The sequence below is a fragment of the Aegilops tauschii genome, chromosome 6 (assembly GCF_002575655.3).
Source record: "Aegilops tauschii subsp. strangulata cultivar AL8/78 chromosome 6, Aet v6.0, whole genome shotgun sequence".
Lineage (NCBI taxonomy): Eukaryota > Viridiplantae > Streptophyta > Magnoliopsida > Poales > Poaceae > Aegilops > Aegilops tauschii.
The window spans coordinates 206,394,747-206,411,103 of NC_053040.3; positions in this window are offsets into that span (position 1 = coordinate 206,394,747).

The following is a 16,357-nucleotide window of genomic DNA, read 5'->3' on the forward strand; positions in this document are numbered from 1 at the left end:
TCGTTGATGACCGACACGTTCGTTGTTGGGTCATGTATGCATGTCCCTATAAGTTAGTGCCACTTTGGGTTCACGACTAGTCATGTCGGCCCGGGTTCTCTGTCATATGGATGCTAGCGACACTATCATATACGTGTGCCAAAAGGCGCAAACGGTCCCGGGCCAGGTAAGGTGGCACCCGTGGGGATACCGTGCGTGAGGCCGCAAAGTGATATGAGGTGTTACATGCTAGATCAATGTGGCTTAGGATCGAGGTCCTGATAGCTTTGGTATCAGAGCCTGACTGCCTGTAGGATTACCAAGCCAAACTAGTCGAAGTCGAGTCTAGAAATGCTTTAGTTATATAAGGGAATTGATTGTGGAAGGGAACGTAAGGCTCTTTTTACTCCTTTACCTTATTCCCTTCTGATCTGAGTCAACCTCTTCTTTTCTACGGGGATTAAGAACTAGGCTTCTCATCTTTCTATCAGGATCACGTGTTGCTAATCCGTAGACTTATAGGATTGATGGTTTCGAGCCCCAGTTCAGTTCCTACTACTTCCGTGTGTTGTTAGTTAATCTCAGAACCTTGATATTGTGATGTTGAGTGGTTATGCCACCATTTTTGCAGGATGTCTCAAATCTTTTTGAGCATTTATAGCCGTTATGCTGTCCGAGTCATCCCAGGTTTCTAAATAATCTGACGCATTTGCAAATCCTTTCCTCCCGTTCATGATGTTCCTTTGGGCCAGGTTAACCACGCTAATCAGTGTGCTGAGGTACTCCATTGCCTCGACATATATGTTGGAGCTATTATTATGACCCTAGGTGTCTTATAGGATCACCTAGTAATCTAGCCATGTTTTGTGTTCCCAGTGTGATGATTTTGTCCATCATTCTCGAAAGCATCCCGTGATGCTATTTAGTTAGTAGGCATCCTATTCCTGGGTTATTGAACCCGAGATTCACCCTACTTGCTTCATGTTGATAGTGTTTGCTAGTTCCTTAGGACATTAGTAAACCTTTGTGATAGTCCTCGAGGTTCGTGGTATATCATTCTTCCAGTACCATGAACCAATATGGCAAAAGTTCTTGAACCAAAAGATCACAACCAGAGCTCTTGATGAGTTCTCAATTCTATGTTGTGACTCTACCAGTTCTACCTTTCTACATGGGTTGTCCAGAAGAAATATGTTGAACTCGTTCGACATACCAATCCATGCATCCACAACTTAGAAAATCATACGTTCCTTGAGTTGTCCCTCTTCAGTGGTATTCCGCCCTTAGTCTATCAGTTGATAGTCAAGAGTAGGTGTGCATTCATGTTCATCGTTGCCTTTTACTCTTGAGGTCCGTCAGTCCATTCTATTCCGGAATGACTAGGAGAAACAAACTCCAGTACCTCATCCATATCTAGGGTTGGGTCAAAGTAGTTGTGCTCTGCAGATCAAAATGCCACCAGCTTTTGCTCTGTTCTACCGTGGAGTGTCACCCACTTTCTTATCAAGAATGACGTGAGAATTGCACAGCCTCTTATGAATTCTTGATATAGTGATACTCTCGCCATCATTTTTCCTTCCTCGGTCCCTGTGTTATTGCAACCAGAATACCGACAAATGAAACGTGATGTGTGAAATCAATACTCCTAGCAACTCCGTTGCTTGGTAGTTAATCGATGATAAATTTCATTATCTGTGTGATGGTTATCGAATCGTCATCTTAAGATTGATCGTGCTACCTGGTCCATATTTCCGGGTGCACTCTTCGATCAATGCGTTAGGATTGTATCAATCCCTCGCTCTTTCGATCACATCGTCTTGCCCTGAAAAGCAAGATTGCTCTCAAGTTTAGAGACATATCAGTGGTTCGTGATTTTTCGGATATCTTCTCGGAAGTATTACTAGGTTTTCCCCTGACTGTTATGTTGAGCTCGTGATCATGTTGGTTTTCCTCTAAACCACCCATTCTCCAAGATTCCATGTTGGATACCCGTTCGATAAGCTAAACAATAACTTGGAGAGTTGGAAGATGAAAGCTTGTCCCACGTAGTTCATTTGCGAAGGGATATCCTTGTGTTTGTGTGGTTGTTGAAGAAAGATGATATCTTCACCGATTGGGCCCTGTGATTAGTTGTTGGACCTATTGTCTTATCAAAACTTTGATTTGAGTATGGGCTATCTTCAAATCAAATCAGAACCAACGATATTCGTAATGTTGTCTTACTCGTGGTTGATTCCTCGAGCATACACCATTACATCTTTTGGTCTGACCAATACTATCACATTGTTCACATAATGGTGGAAGTCCAGTGATATGGAAATTCCGATGAGTTGTTGTTGAGCCCATCAGCGGCATTTTGTCTCCTCCATGATTCATGTTGAACATCAAGCTAGTGTTGGAAACTTTTGTAAGCATTATCTTCGTGTTCCATTCATGAAGCCTATGTTTGGATGAAAGGAGTGACTTCCTTTGATTCACGTGCATTAGATGCAAGTTGTTGTCATGAATTCGAGAAAGTTTGTTTTTGCTTCCTTTGGAATCATCCCAAGTCAGTCATGCCCGTGCGAAGTATTCTATGGTTTGATAGACTGATCATCTTCATTCCATATGTAATTCCTAGCACACCAAGCCACTGATTGATTTGTTCAAGGAGAAGAAGTTCCTTCTTAAGAGCTAATCATGACTTATGCAAGGACTTCGATATCCTCAATGATGGTCCCAAACCTGAACTCGGTAGTGTTTTATTATAAGGCTGCCACGTGGTCACGCTTGTCTAGGACAGTGTGTTCCACTCGAATCGGACATGCTGGGTCTGAAGTATCCTATCACCAATCGGATCTGAATCTCAAGCAGATATGATGGTTGGAACCTCTTCCAAGAACTATGATATAGGTTCCAGTGAAGTGGACGCACCTAGCTGGAAGCACTATTATTGTAGTACCTTGATTAAGCCGTTTGGTCACTCTCCATGAGGATCTCGCATGGCTTATTCTACAAGTTGATCCTTATGGATTCTTGAGCTCCCAAGTCCGACCTTTACTTGATGACCATGTTGATGCTTTAAGCATGATCGTGGTATCTAGTACATCAAGGAGAACATGAGAAGCAGTGTGCTAGATGTCTCTCGGTCGATCATCCAGGTTTTGTCTCCTTGGCATTGCTAAGGTAAAATCTGAGAAGGTGTTGTCTTCCTTTGCATCTGCATCGTCCATCACTATTCATCATGGTAGTATGATGTGTTGCCAGGATCCTCGACACGGATGTTGGTAAGACCCTGATGAATATGGAAATGCTCAAGTTCTTGAGAGCATGCTCAGACACTAGGTTATATCCTCGGTATCAATTGGAATGTGCCTTCTGTTTGCCGAGTTGTCTTATAACTCTAGTTTCCTTTCCAAATTGACTAGTATGCCATTCTTTTGAATTCCTTCAAACAATCAATTGTGATTTTCCTTAGGCTGGTATAGAAAGTTTCAATGATCTCTATATCAAAGTAATTCTTTTTGCCACTTAAGGGAATAATCCTACGAGTCATCTCCTCTAAGGCGCCCTGTTACGGAATCATTGCAATTATCTCCTCACTACTTTGAAATCATGCACCATCTTCTTTAGCGTGGAATTTTTGCCATCCATTTGAACCTTTCTCATCTGTTTCTTTTCCATCACTCCTGATGTGTGCTTGTGTCTCAGCTTGAGAGATGTTCTTACGTCTCAATCCATGAGTTGATCCAGAGTTGCTCGATCTCTGTGAAGATCGATTCTTGTAGAGTTTCCTTTTCTTTGTCGTCGTGTTGGATGAAGATCTCGAAAGCAAAGATGTCAAGATCAATATGAAGTAATGAATCAACATCTTCGAGAAGGGCAGTTGGATCATGAAGATAGTGTTAATTTTGTGTCCCCTCTGTCTTCTTACCTCACGTCCTGAATCTCGGGACGAGATTCTTGTTAGTGGGGGTGAGTTGTCACAGCACTAGAATTGCTTGTAGTTAGTTGCATCTGTGAGCATCCATGCATCATGTTTAAATTCAATAAAATTTGAATTGGGGATGTTCAAACCCTAGCACCAAATAAATCCAAATAGGTTCAACTAAAATCTTTTTCAATGATTTCAAAATGACCTTTAAAAATGTTCATCATTTCTGGATCAAGGTGGAAGCATCTACCAAAAATGGTTCACATATTTTCAGGACATATTTGGACTTTGAATTAACTCATTACTTATTTGAGTTGGAGCAAATAAATGCTATGTATAAATTTCATGGCTCCAATAATTCTGGAATTGGTTGAGGGCCTATGTAATAATTCAATTAGTGCCCATAATTATTTTTAGAATTCTTAAAGTGATTTGGTTTGAAAACCAAATTAAAACAAACTGCAAAATTAGAAAACAGATATAAAAACTGAGAGTCTTACCTGGCGCTTACCTGTCCAGCTGGCCGGCCTGCTACTGTGCGGCCCAGCCCACAGCGCAGTGCCAGTCACCCTCAACCTCCCGCCAGGAGGATCAGAGGCGCGTGGCCACCCCACGCGAGCACGCGCCCCGGCCACCTCCAGATTGCCGCCTCCCTCTGGACCTCCCGGACGATGCCATGCACGCCCCGTGCACAACCATCTCACTCTCACCCACTTTCCCCTCTGTCCCGCAAGAACACGAGCTCGACCGAGCAAGCTCGCCGACGCCGACCACTGTAGCCGTGGCTACCGGCCACCCCTCGCCCTGCCGCTGGGTCCAGAAGCTCCGCCGCGTCTTCCTCGCCCTCTCCACAGAGCTACGCGACGCCTGGAGGCCCTGCTTCATCGCCACCATCATCGTCTTCGCCCTCGGCCGCCGTGGATCGCCGCCGTCCATTCGCGACAAACCTTGCTTCCCCGACTCTGTCATCTGCACCATCCACCTCCCCGTGAGCCCCGCTCCTTATTCCCCCATGTCCCCTGCTCAAACTCATGCCGTAGCTGCCGTCCCACCGCAACCGAAGCTCGCTGCCGCCGGCCATGTCGCCGTCGCGGCCATGGCTTGATTCGGTCGCGTCTGAGCACGCCGTTGAACTCCTGGAGTTCCCAGGAGCCTGTAGGAGTACATGGTGGGTTGTCTCATTGAAGCCGTCCTCAGGAACTGAGTTCTGTGTTTGTGATCCATGAACAGCTACTACCACGCATTGGAATGCTTAAGTGCCCCTCTCGACTTATTAATCAACCTGATCTCTGTCCAGGATTTGCAACTAGTTTCTGGTGTTTGTAGGTTGTGTTAGTAGTCTACCAAGTGGTACCCGGTATAGGTGGGCTTGGGACAGACTAGGCACCATGGCACGGTTTACTAAGCGTAGATCCATCCGTCGAGGTGGGCTTGGGAACCCTGCACACATCGTTTGGGGCCGTGAGCGACACCCCGGCCGGATCTCCTTGCGGATGGAACCCGAATAGGCGATAAACCTGGACTAGAGACTTGTGTGGTTAATCAGGTCGTGGCCGACTCCCTCGCCAGGCTTCCGCTTGAAGGTTGCCGAGATACACGACGTGTACATGGTGGTAAGTGGCGAGAGTGTGTGTGAAGAAGTACACCCCTGCAGGGTTAACATGATCTATTCGAATAGTTGTGTTCGCGGTAAAGGACTTCTGGGTTGCCTGTACAGTTCATAGACTAGTGAAAGTGCATACTCTAAAATGCGCAAGATAAGCGTGAGTGCTATGGATGGCGTACTCGTAGGGAGACGAGAGCGGATCCATAGTGGTGTATTGATATGGTGAATATGTGGACTCGTGTGCGCCACCTCAAAAGAGTTATTTGCATTCGTAGTTTAGGATAGCCACTGAGTCAAAGCTGGCTTGCTGCAGTTTAACTCCACCACCCCCTTGTTGATACCGATGCATATGTAGTTAGTTCTGATGTAAGTCTTGTTGGGTACATTTGTACTCACGTTTGCTTAATTTATGTTTTTGCAGAGAGACTTTAGTCTCACTAGTAGTTCCGCGTGGACTTCGACGTTTAGTTTGTTACCTCAGCTACGATCTTGCACCCTTGGGAGGGTCTTGTAGATAGTCAAGCTTCTCAGCCTTTTTCACTTGTAGTTATCTGTACTCAGACATGTTTATGCTTCTGCTTGTTGCTTGTCTGCTCTGTATGTTGGGTCATGAGACCCATGTTTGTAATATCTGGCTCCTCGGAGCCTAATGAATAAATACTTTGAGTCGTAGAGTTTTGTTGTGATGCCATGTTGTATTTACACATATCGAGCATATTGTGTGTATGATTGAAATGCTTGGTATGTGTGGGATCCGACAACCTAGTTGTCTATCCTTGGTAGCCTCTCTTATGGGGAAATGTAGTCTAGTGCTTCCATTGAGCCATGGTAGTCTGCTACAGCCCGGTTTACCAGAGTCCTGTTAGCCCAGTTGCTACTGCTCCGGAACACTTAGACTGGCCGGCATGTGTCCTGCTTCGATCCTGTGTCTGTCCCTTCGGGGAAATGTCACGCGGTGTCTTTCAGAGTCCTGCTAGCCCAGTTGCTACAGCCTGAATTCACTCGCTGATGACCGACACGTTCGTTGTTGGGTCATGTATGCCTGTCCCTGTAAGTTCGTGCCACTTTGGGTTCACGACTAGTCATGTCGGCCCTAATTCTCTGTCATATGGATGCTAGCGACACTATCATATACATGAGCCAAAAGGCGCAAACAGTCCCGGGCCAGGTAAGGTGGCACCCGTGGGGATACCGTGCTTGGGGCCGCAAAGTGATATGATGTGTTACATGCTAGATCAATGTGGCTTAGGATCAGGGTCCTGACAGATAACCACTTCGCCGCTGGCGTAAGGCAGCTTAACTGAGATTTTGTAACCCGCCAAATGCCTGCAGCTTAACTCTAAACTTTTTAAACCGCCAGTACTTCTCTGTAGCTGATATTATCATTATGAATTTATCCCGCCAATATTTCCTTCTTAGACCTTTCGTAACAAAAATGACTAAGACTGTCACTTCATGCGACTGGGTTCCTTCAATTGTTACGGAACAAATGCTAATGAGTATGTTCAAATGGGTGTTTTAGTAGCAAAAAACATCATCCACTGGCGGGTTCCAGAGCTAGATGATGCTAGACCTCAGCCGAAGGAGAACGAGGTTATAGTCTTTGCTGATCACATAAACCGGGGCTTCTCACGGCCTGGATCAAAATTCTTCCGTGATGTACTGCACTTCTTTTAGTTCCATCCTCAAGACATCGGACCCAACTTTATTTCCAACATGTGCAACTTCCAAGTCTTTTGTGAAGTATATCTTCAAGAAGAACCCAATGTTGAACTTTTCCGAGAATACTACTACTTGAACTGCCAGACTGAATTCACAGATGGTCTCAGCTTAGAGCTTGGTGGAATCTCAATCCAACGATGAAGAGATGATATCTTCCCTTCTGCCGCACTTCCCAGTCACCCTAAAGACTGGAATCATACTTGGTTCTACTGCCAAGACACGTCTCCATCTGATGAGAATCCTCTGCCGAGTTTTCGCGACCACCGGCTTAACCCAAAACACCCTCTTCTAGATTGGCTTACTACCGCTGAACGGGCTAAGTACATGCCCACCTTTTCAAAGGTAAGGGCTTTGCTGGCTAATGGATTAACCAGCGTCGACCTGGTTCGTTGCTGGGTTGCTTGGAGGGTTATACCTTTGAACCGCTGGCCCAGTTTAATGTGTGCATACACTGGTGACGTCAAAGATCCTCAGCGCCACTGCCATGTACGTCTGAATGATAAAGCGGTCAACAACATGACCAAATCCCTTCTTTGGATTGAATCTCTTCTACGCTCTTAACCCGCCACCAGATGTATGTTTTCCAATTCATTTACTTTGCTCACCGTTTATACAAAATTGCATATCCCTTATCTTCTTTTGATTTATACAGGCCGACTCTGCCTTCCGGAACAAGAAGTATCAAGAGAAGGAGAAGGCTGCCAAAAAGCCTAGAGCCAAGACCAAGGCCTCCAAAAAGAATAAGAAGAAATTGGACACCTCAGAACTTTTTGCCTTGGAGAATGAGTCCGAGGTAGAACTTGATTCTCTTGGTTCATTTTTTATCCATCTTACTGACGCTAACTCCTCTCAGGATGATGCGGAGACCAGCCAAGCAGACATTAAAGAGGTAACTATTGTTTCCTCTGACTCAGAGCCCTTGCCGAGACAGAAGGTTCGACAAGTGACCCGGAAAGTAAGGTTTTCTCATCCTTTAGCTTACTCTGACCAAAACTTTCTTTTGAAGCAATAGCAGCATGAGACCCGACGCATGACCCGGAATAGTGGAGGTGGAGAACTTTCCTCCGGATTACCCAACACACCGGCCCCTCGCAAACGACAGAAAGAGATGCCTCAGAATACAAACCCTCTTTACCCAAAGGCGGGTCTTATCCGTCAACCACTTAATCCTTCCGACTCAAATTATAAGGGAACTTCTCATTATTCTTTTGGCAACTCTTCGCAGACCCAAATGCCTGCCTTCAAAGTTGCCCCGGGGTAACGACCTTTTACTTTGTCATTTATCATCTATAAATTGATATAATTATATCCTTTTTCTTATTTTTAGCGGTATAGCAAAGCCAAGCAAGAAATTGAAGACAAACAAGCCGGTCGAAGACCCCAAAGTCCATGAGCCGGAGAAGCAAACGCCAGAATCTAAAGCCTCAATTTAGAACCCTGAAAACACTGCTGATGAGCTGCCACCAGAAATTCCAGACACCCCTATGGACCCTATGAACATTGACCCATCAGGAACTAAGCCGCCAAGCCCAGCCAAACCTGCAGAAGATGCTGAGGATGTTCTGATTACTGGCACTGGCTTTGTCGAGCCGGGGAATCCTACCATTCTGGCTAAACACTCTACCAAGGAAGAGCTAGTTGAAAGGCGGAAGGCCAAGTTTGATATTGCCAACTACTCTCACTTGGGCGTCAATGAATTATTCTCTGGCTATCTTAGTCAACTTCATACTGGCCGTGATCTCGAGGTGGACATCATCAAGAAGATGCATCAGAAATATGAGGTATGAACATCTGTCTCCTCCGTTTGTACACTTATCCAACCCCCAAGTCTTAACCATAGAAAAAGATTGATTGAGTATGGTGAAGACTTTAATCAGTATGTCATAGTAAATTTCGAGCCATAGCCCCCATGATCCGGCTCGCCTAGACAAAGATGAGTCGGATCAGTTAGATTAGCTCTAAAAAATAAAACTTCACCTCATAGCCTCACAAGCCTGTTTATCTGAAAAAGATGAACCGGATCTTTCTGCAAATTGAGGTGCAAAGAACTTTCTCACCCATTAGCCCCCAAGTGCCAAGTGCTTTGCCTGCAAGGGGCTTGGGACTTGTATGTATATTGTTTCCTGATCAACATGTTGATGATTGTGAAACTGCAACTATCCCTGGGGGGTTTTGGTACTTATCAACAGCATATAGCTCATTGAGCTAATGCTATTTCAAGATAAATATTTCAGGAAAGCTCAATGATTGGCATGGCATGGATTAGAAATGTGGACCCCTCAAAATGCTAAGGACAAAAGATTGGCTCAAGCTCTAAAGCTCAAGACTCTACATTTTACTTTTAGTGATCCAAGATCACATTGAGTCCATAGGAAAAGCCAATACTATTAAAAGGGGATGATGTATTGCTTAATGGGTTGCTTGCTCAAAATGCGTAGTATTATGCTCCAAAACCCTCAACCACTTTCTCAAATCCACATATGTCCCAAACCAATAGTCAAACTCGGCCCCACCGAAACTTCCTATCCGGCGCCACCGAGTTCAGTTGACATAGCCACTGCCACAAAACCCTAGTCACTTCGCTCTTACCGATAGGGATCTCGGTCTCACCGAGATGGGATTGCAAACTCTTTGTTTCCCTTCGTAATGTTTCGGTCCAACCGAGATGAGCAATCGGTCCCACCGAGTTCGCAATGCAAACTCTCTGTTTCCCTTACGTAACGTTTCGGTCTCACCGAGATGAGCGAATCGGTACCACCGAGTTTGCCTGACCAACTCTCTGTTAGCTTGTTACCAAAATCGGTCTCGTCGAGTTTGTGTAATCGGTCTCATTGAGATTACGTTATGCCCTAACCCTAATGAAATCGGTCCCACCGAGTTGACATGTCGGTCTCACCGAAAAGCCTAACGTTCACATTTTGAACTAAATCGGTCTGACCGAGTTGCATTATTCGGTCCCATCGAGTTTGGTGATTTGTGTGTAACGGTTAGATTTTGTGTGGAGGCTATATATACCCCTCCACTCACTCTTCATTTGGAGAGAGAGTCCTCAGAACATTCCTACACTTCCATCATACATTTTCTGGGAGAGAACCACCTACTCATGTGTTGAGGTCAAGATATTCCATTCCAACCATATGAATCTTGATCTCTAGCCTTCTCCAAGTTGCTTTCCACTCAAATCATCTTTCCACCAAATCCAAATCTATGAGAGAGAGAGAGAGTTGAGTGTTGGGGAGACTATCATTTGAAGCACAAGAGCAAGGAGTTCATCATCAACACACCATCTACACCTTTTGGAGAGTGGTGTCTCCTAGATTGGTTAGGTGTCACTTGGGAGCCTCCGTCAAGATTGTGGAGTTGAACCAAGGAGTTTGTACGGGCAAGGAGATTGCCTACTTCGTGAAGATCTACCCTAGTGAGGCAAGTCCTTTGTGGGCGATGGCCATGGTGGGATAGACAAGGCTGATTCTTCATGGACCCTTCATGGGTGGAGCCCTTCGTGGACTCGTGCAACTGTTACCTTTCGTGGGTTGAAGTCTCCATCAACGTGGATGTACGATAGCACCACCTATCGGAACCAAGCCAAAAATCTCCGTGTCTACATTGCGTTTGCTCCCTCCAAACTCCTCCCTTTATCTTCATGTGCAATGTTTTACATTCCGCTGCAATACTCTTAGACTTGCATGTGTAGGTTGTTTACTTGACTAGTGATAAGTTGCTAAAATCTGCCAAGACTTAAAAGTGGGAAAAGGCTAGATTTTTATTTGGTCAAGTAGTCTAATCACCCCCCCCCCTCTAGACATACTTTCGATCCTACAAGTGGTATCAGAGCTTTGGTCTCCATTTGCCTTGATTTCCATAGCTTTTGGTGATCATAGCCTTGGTTTCACAACCTAGGAGAGCATGGCGTCTAGCGAGGGAAATTACCACCGTAGAGGTCCTTACTTTGATGGTACTAATTTTGCTAGTTGGAAGCATAAGATGAAAATGCATATTCTTGGACATAACCCCGCCGTTTGGGCTATTGTGTGTATTGGCTTGCCAGGTGAATTCTTTGATGGGAGAGAACCGAACCGACTTCGTCAAGGAATCCAAATTCAAGAAAATCAGCCGACTTGAGAATGCGAAGGAAATTTGGGATACATTGATTGATATGCACGAGGGTACCGACTCCGTCAAGGAATCCAAATTGGATGTGCTTCAAAGTCAACTTGACAAGTTCAAAATGAAGGATGGTGAAGGTGTAGCTGAAATGTACTCTAGGCTTGCTCTCATCAGAAATGAGATTGCCGGCTTAGGAAGTGAAGAGATGACCGATAGATTCATCATCGAGAGGATCCTAAGGGCATTGGATGGAAAATATGATACTGTGTGCACATTGATCCAAATGAAGCCCAATTACAAAGATCTCAAGCCAACGGAAGTCATTGGAAGAATTGTTGCGCATGAGATGTCACTCAAGGATAAAGAAGAGCTTCACAACAAGTTAAGTGGTGCTTACAAAGCCTCATGTGATGCTCCCACATCATCTAGTGAGAAACAAACCTTCAATGGATAATTGAGCCTAATGGTGAAGAACTTCAACAAGTTCTACAAGAGTAGAAGCAAGGAAAGAAGTTCCAAGTCAAGGTCCTACAATGACAAAAGATCTTCAAGTCGTTGACGAAATTGCTACAATTGTGGAAGACCGGACTCTACTCCAATGAGTGTACGCCTCCCTACAAAAGAAGAGAAGATTCTCCTAAAAGAAGAAGTAGAAGAGAAGAATCACCACCAAGAGAGAGAAGGAGTAGAGATGATCGTTACGAATGTAGAACCTCTCGGAGAAGCAAGGATTCGGAAAGGAAGGACAAATCATCAAGGAGCTACACAAAGCAAAGACATCAAGCTCATGTTGGTGAATGGGTATCCGGCTCCGACTCCGACCATCACACCGAGAGAAGTTACCACTCCGACTCTGAATATACTCAAGATGAAGGTGTTGCCGGTCTAGTGTCGGCGTTCTGGGAACGGGGGTCCCCAGACTTGCCTGCCTGCGGCCCATGGCGTGGCTATGCGAGTAGGCATCTACGGCCCATCTTCCTCAACAAGGCATTCAAGACCCTCGCGAGGGGCCAAGCCTCGCGAGGCGGGCGACGCAAGACCTCCTCAGGAGCGGCCTCGCCAGGCGGGCTCACGAGGAGCGGAGATATCAAGGAGGGGCAAACCTCGCGAGGCTCTCGTGACATGAGCGCGCACAGCATCCTTGTTTCCTCTTTGGTGCTAAAGAGGCAAGCGCTGGCACGGAGTACCGAGGAGTCAAGCAAAAGGTTTCCATATCGATGCAACGAGACCAAGACCATGAGGCCAGCGAGACGGAGGTCACCGTGGAGCCCAAGACGGCGTCACCACCAGAATCTTCCGCAGGCGAAGACTACTTTTGTCAGGATAAGCTGTACTAGCTGTCCCCTTTCAAATTGGCCGCTGTTGTTGGCTCCCTTCCCGCTCAATATTTGGGAAGAGGACCAGGGCCTATATAAGTAGAACTAGCCACCGCAGTAGGGGCATCGGGTCAGATCTAGAGCTAATCCCCAGCCACACACAAAACACAAGAACATCTCAACCTCAGGAGGCTGTTCTTCCCCTTGTACTGTTCAACATCAGCCCTAGAGGCAATCCACCACCACACTGGAGTAGGGTATTACACCACAACGATGGCCCGAACCAGTATAAATCTCGTGTCTTTTTGTGTTGCGAGTTCGTCGAGTTCGTCCGCGAGATCTTAGCGAGCTAGGGCGCTGCTCGGTAGGGAGAGAACTTCGCGCGCACCCTAGAGTTCGAACCTTAAGGGTTTTGTCGGAACCCGAGATCCGACATTTGGTGCGCCAGGTAGGGGTGCGCCATAGCTTCTCCTCCGTCGTTCTGCGCTTTGCCTCATGGCAGGCGCCCCGCTACAGGCTCCAACGGTCGGTGCTGACGATGGGGCCAGGGGGCTCGGAGCCCTGGCCCCCGCCCTTCGGCACGTGCGATGGCCACCCAAGTTCAGGCCGGAGATGCCGCCACGCTACGACAGCGCGGCGGACCCGTCAGCGTTCCTACTGGCATACGAGGGGGCCGTCCTCGAGGCCGGGGCGACAACAAGGTCATGGCCAACTGGCTCCCCATGGCCCTCGCCGGCGAGCCACGCGCTGGCTGCTCAACCTCCCTGGATCCACGGTGGCATCCTGGGGGGAACTCCGCGACCTCTTCACTGCTCGCTACGCGATACCAGCGCACCACATAGTCACGGCCCTGCTGGGCGGCTCTCAAGCACCGCCTTCAGATCGCCACGTCAAGTTGTTCCTCCGCCAGATTGGTGCCGCTTCCAAGCGCCCGGGGGCTTCGCCGGGTTGGGCTGCGCCAGAGGCCGACCTCACCTTCGGCTCAGAAGACCACCCCGACTCCACCGCCGGCTCGGGCAAGCTCCCAATGCTCTACACACCCATCATCTGCAACGTGGCTGTTACCAAGACCCTCATCGACGGCGGTGCCGGCCTCAACTTGCTCTCTGTAGAGGCCTTCAGCCTTCTTCATGTGCCACTCGAGAGGCTCAGCCTCAGCAAGCCTTTCTCAGGAGTTGGTGGCGGCACTGCCCGCTCTATGGGACAGATCCGCCTCCCCGTCACCTTCGGCACACATGACAACTACCGCACCGAGCTGGTCGACTTCGACATCGCCTGCATCGGCCTCCCGTACAACGCCATCCTCGGGTACCCAGCTCTTGCCCAGTTCATGGCGGCGACTCATCCGGCCTATAACCTCATGAAGATGCCTGGGAGCAAAGGCGTCCTCACCATCCAGGGGACACCAAGGTGGCCGTGACGGCACTCAAGCTCGCCCTCAAAACCACTGCGGCGGCGCAGCCTGCCGACGCGGGCGCCTCCGAGCCAAAGGGAGCCGTACCGACCAAGAAGAAGCAGTTGTTCACACAAGACAAGGCGGAAACCAAGCAGGTGCCAGTCAGCGAGGACGGGCCCTCAGGAGCCACCTTTACCATAGGTGCCAGCCTCGACCCAGGTCAAGAGGAAGCATTGGTGAAGTTCTTGCGCGCAAACAAGGATATATTCACGTGGGAGCCCAATCAGCTGGTAGGAGTCCCGAGAGAGGTGATTCAGCATCATTTAAGGGTATGCCCCAATGTACACCCCGTGAAGCAGCGGGCAAGACGGTAGTCCACTGAGAAGCAGGCCTTCATCGTCTAGGAGACCCGCAAGCCGGAGGCGGCGGGTGCCATTCGCGAGGTTCGGTATCCCGAATGGCTGGCGAACCCCGTCGTAGTGCCGAAGAAAGGAGGGAAGGAATGGATGTGTGTCGACTTCACCAACCTTAACAAAGCCTGCCCCCAAGATCTGTTCCCGCTCCCACGCATCGATCAGATCATCGACTCCACTGCCGAGTGCAACCTGCTATGCTTCCTGGATGCGTTCTCAGGGTATCACCAAATCAAGATGGCGGTAGAAGATGTGGAGAAGACAGCCTTCCTAGCCCCGTGTGGGGTGTACTGCTACACCTGCATGCCCTTTGGACTGCGCAACGCGGGCGCAACCTTTCAGCGACTGATACACATCGCCTTGGGGTGGCAGCTCGGGAGAAACACAGAGGCCTACGTCGACGTCATTGTGGTGAAGTCTCGGGAGGCGAGGACCCTGATTCAAGACCTAGAGGAGACCTTCGCGAGCCTACGCCAAGTGAACTTGCGGCTTAACCCGGAGAAGTGCGTGTTCGGCGTCCCTTCCGGCAAGCTGTTGGGCTTTCTCATGTCCCACAAAGGGATCGAGGCGAATCCAGAGAAGATCAAGGCCATCGAGGACATGAGCCCGCCACAGACCCTTAAGGAGATGTAGAAGCTGGCTGGTCGGGTAACAGTGTTGGGACGCTTCATCTCCAAGCTAGGGGAACGCGTCCTACCCTTCTTCAAGCTGATGACGAAGAAGGGCCCATTCGAGTGGACCCAGGAGGCCGACCGAGCTTTTCAAGACCTCAAGAGATACCTGACCAGCCCTCCGGTGATGGTGGCGCCACGACCCCTCGAGCCCCTAGTACTCTACCTCGCAGCTACCTCATACTCCACCAGCGCAGCACTGGTGGCGGTTCGGGAGGAGCACCAAGCCAAGGGCGCGCTGCGCCGGGCTACAGCTGAAGCAATGCAAGATCAGGAAGGCGCCGCAAGAGCCGTGGCACCGTCGACAGAAGACCAAGCTCAGCAGGACGCCGCCGCCAAAATTCCCGCAAGCCATCAGGCGTCAGGAGTCCCGTCACCTCAGAAGATGTCCCAACTGCCGCAAGGCACGAGTCTAGACAGCGCACCAGCCCTCGTCGAACACCCGATGTATTTCGTCAGCACCGTGTTGCGAGATGCGAAGGCGCGATATCCCATGCCTCAGAAGCTCCTGGTCGCACTCTTGGTGGCCTCGCGCAAGCTGCGGCAGTACTTCCAGGGGCACCCCATCAAGGTTGTCTCAGCCTACCCGTTGGAGAGGGTGCTCAGGAGCCCCAATTCTGCTGGAAGGGTCGCTGAGTGGAACATCGAGCTGCAAGCATTCCAGTTAGAGTTCAGCACTACCAGGGTCATCAAGGGAGCCGCGCTTGCTAATATTGTGGCGGAATGGACGGACGTCCCGACGCTTGAAGTAGGCGAGGACCAGTCCACCTCGCCAGGAAGTGAGGCACCAGACGGTTGGGTCATGTACTTTGATGGCGCCTTCGCGCACCAAGGCGTAGGGGCTGGAGCAGTACTCATCTCGCCCACTCAGGATAAGCTCTACTACGCCGTGCAGCTCTGCTTTCAGCATGTCGAGAAGGTCTCCAACAACATCGCGGAATACGAAGGCCTCATAGTTGGCCTGAAGGCCGCGGCAGCTCTGGGGGTGAAGCGCCTTACCGTTAAAGGCGACTCGCAGCTCCTCGTCAACTTCTCCAACAAGGTATACGAGCCGAAGGACGAGCATATGGAGGCATACCTCGCGGAGGTGCGCAAGATGGAGAAGCAGTTCTTGGGCCTGGAGCTGCAGCACATGCCCCGGGGCACCAACAAGGAGGCCGACCACATCTCCAAGAGAGCATCCAACCGGCAGCCACAAGAGCCCGGCGTCTTTGAGGAACGTCTCTTCAAGCCA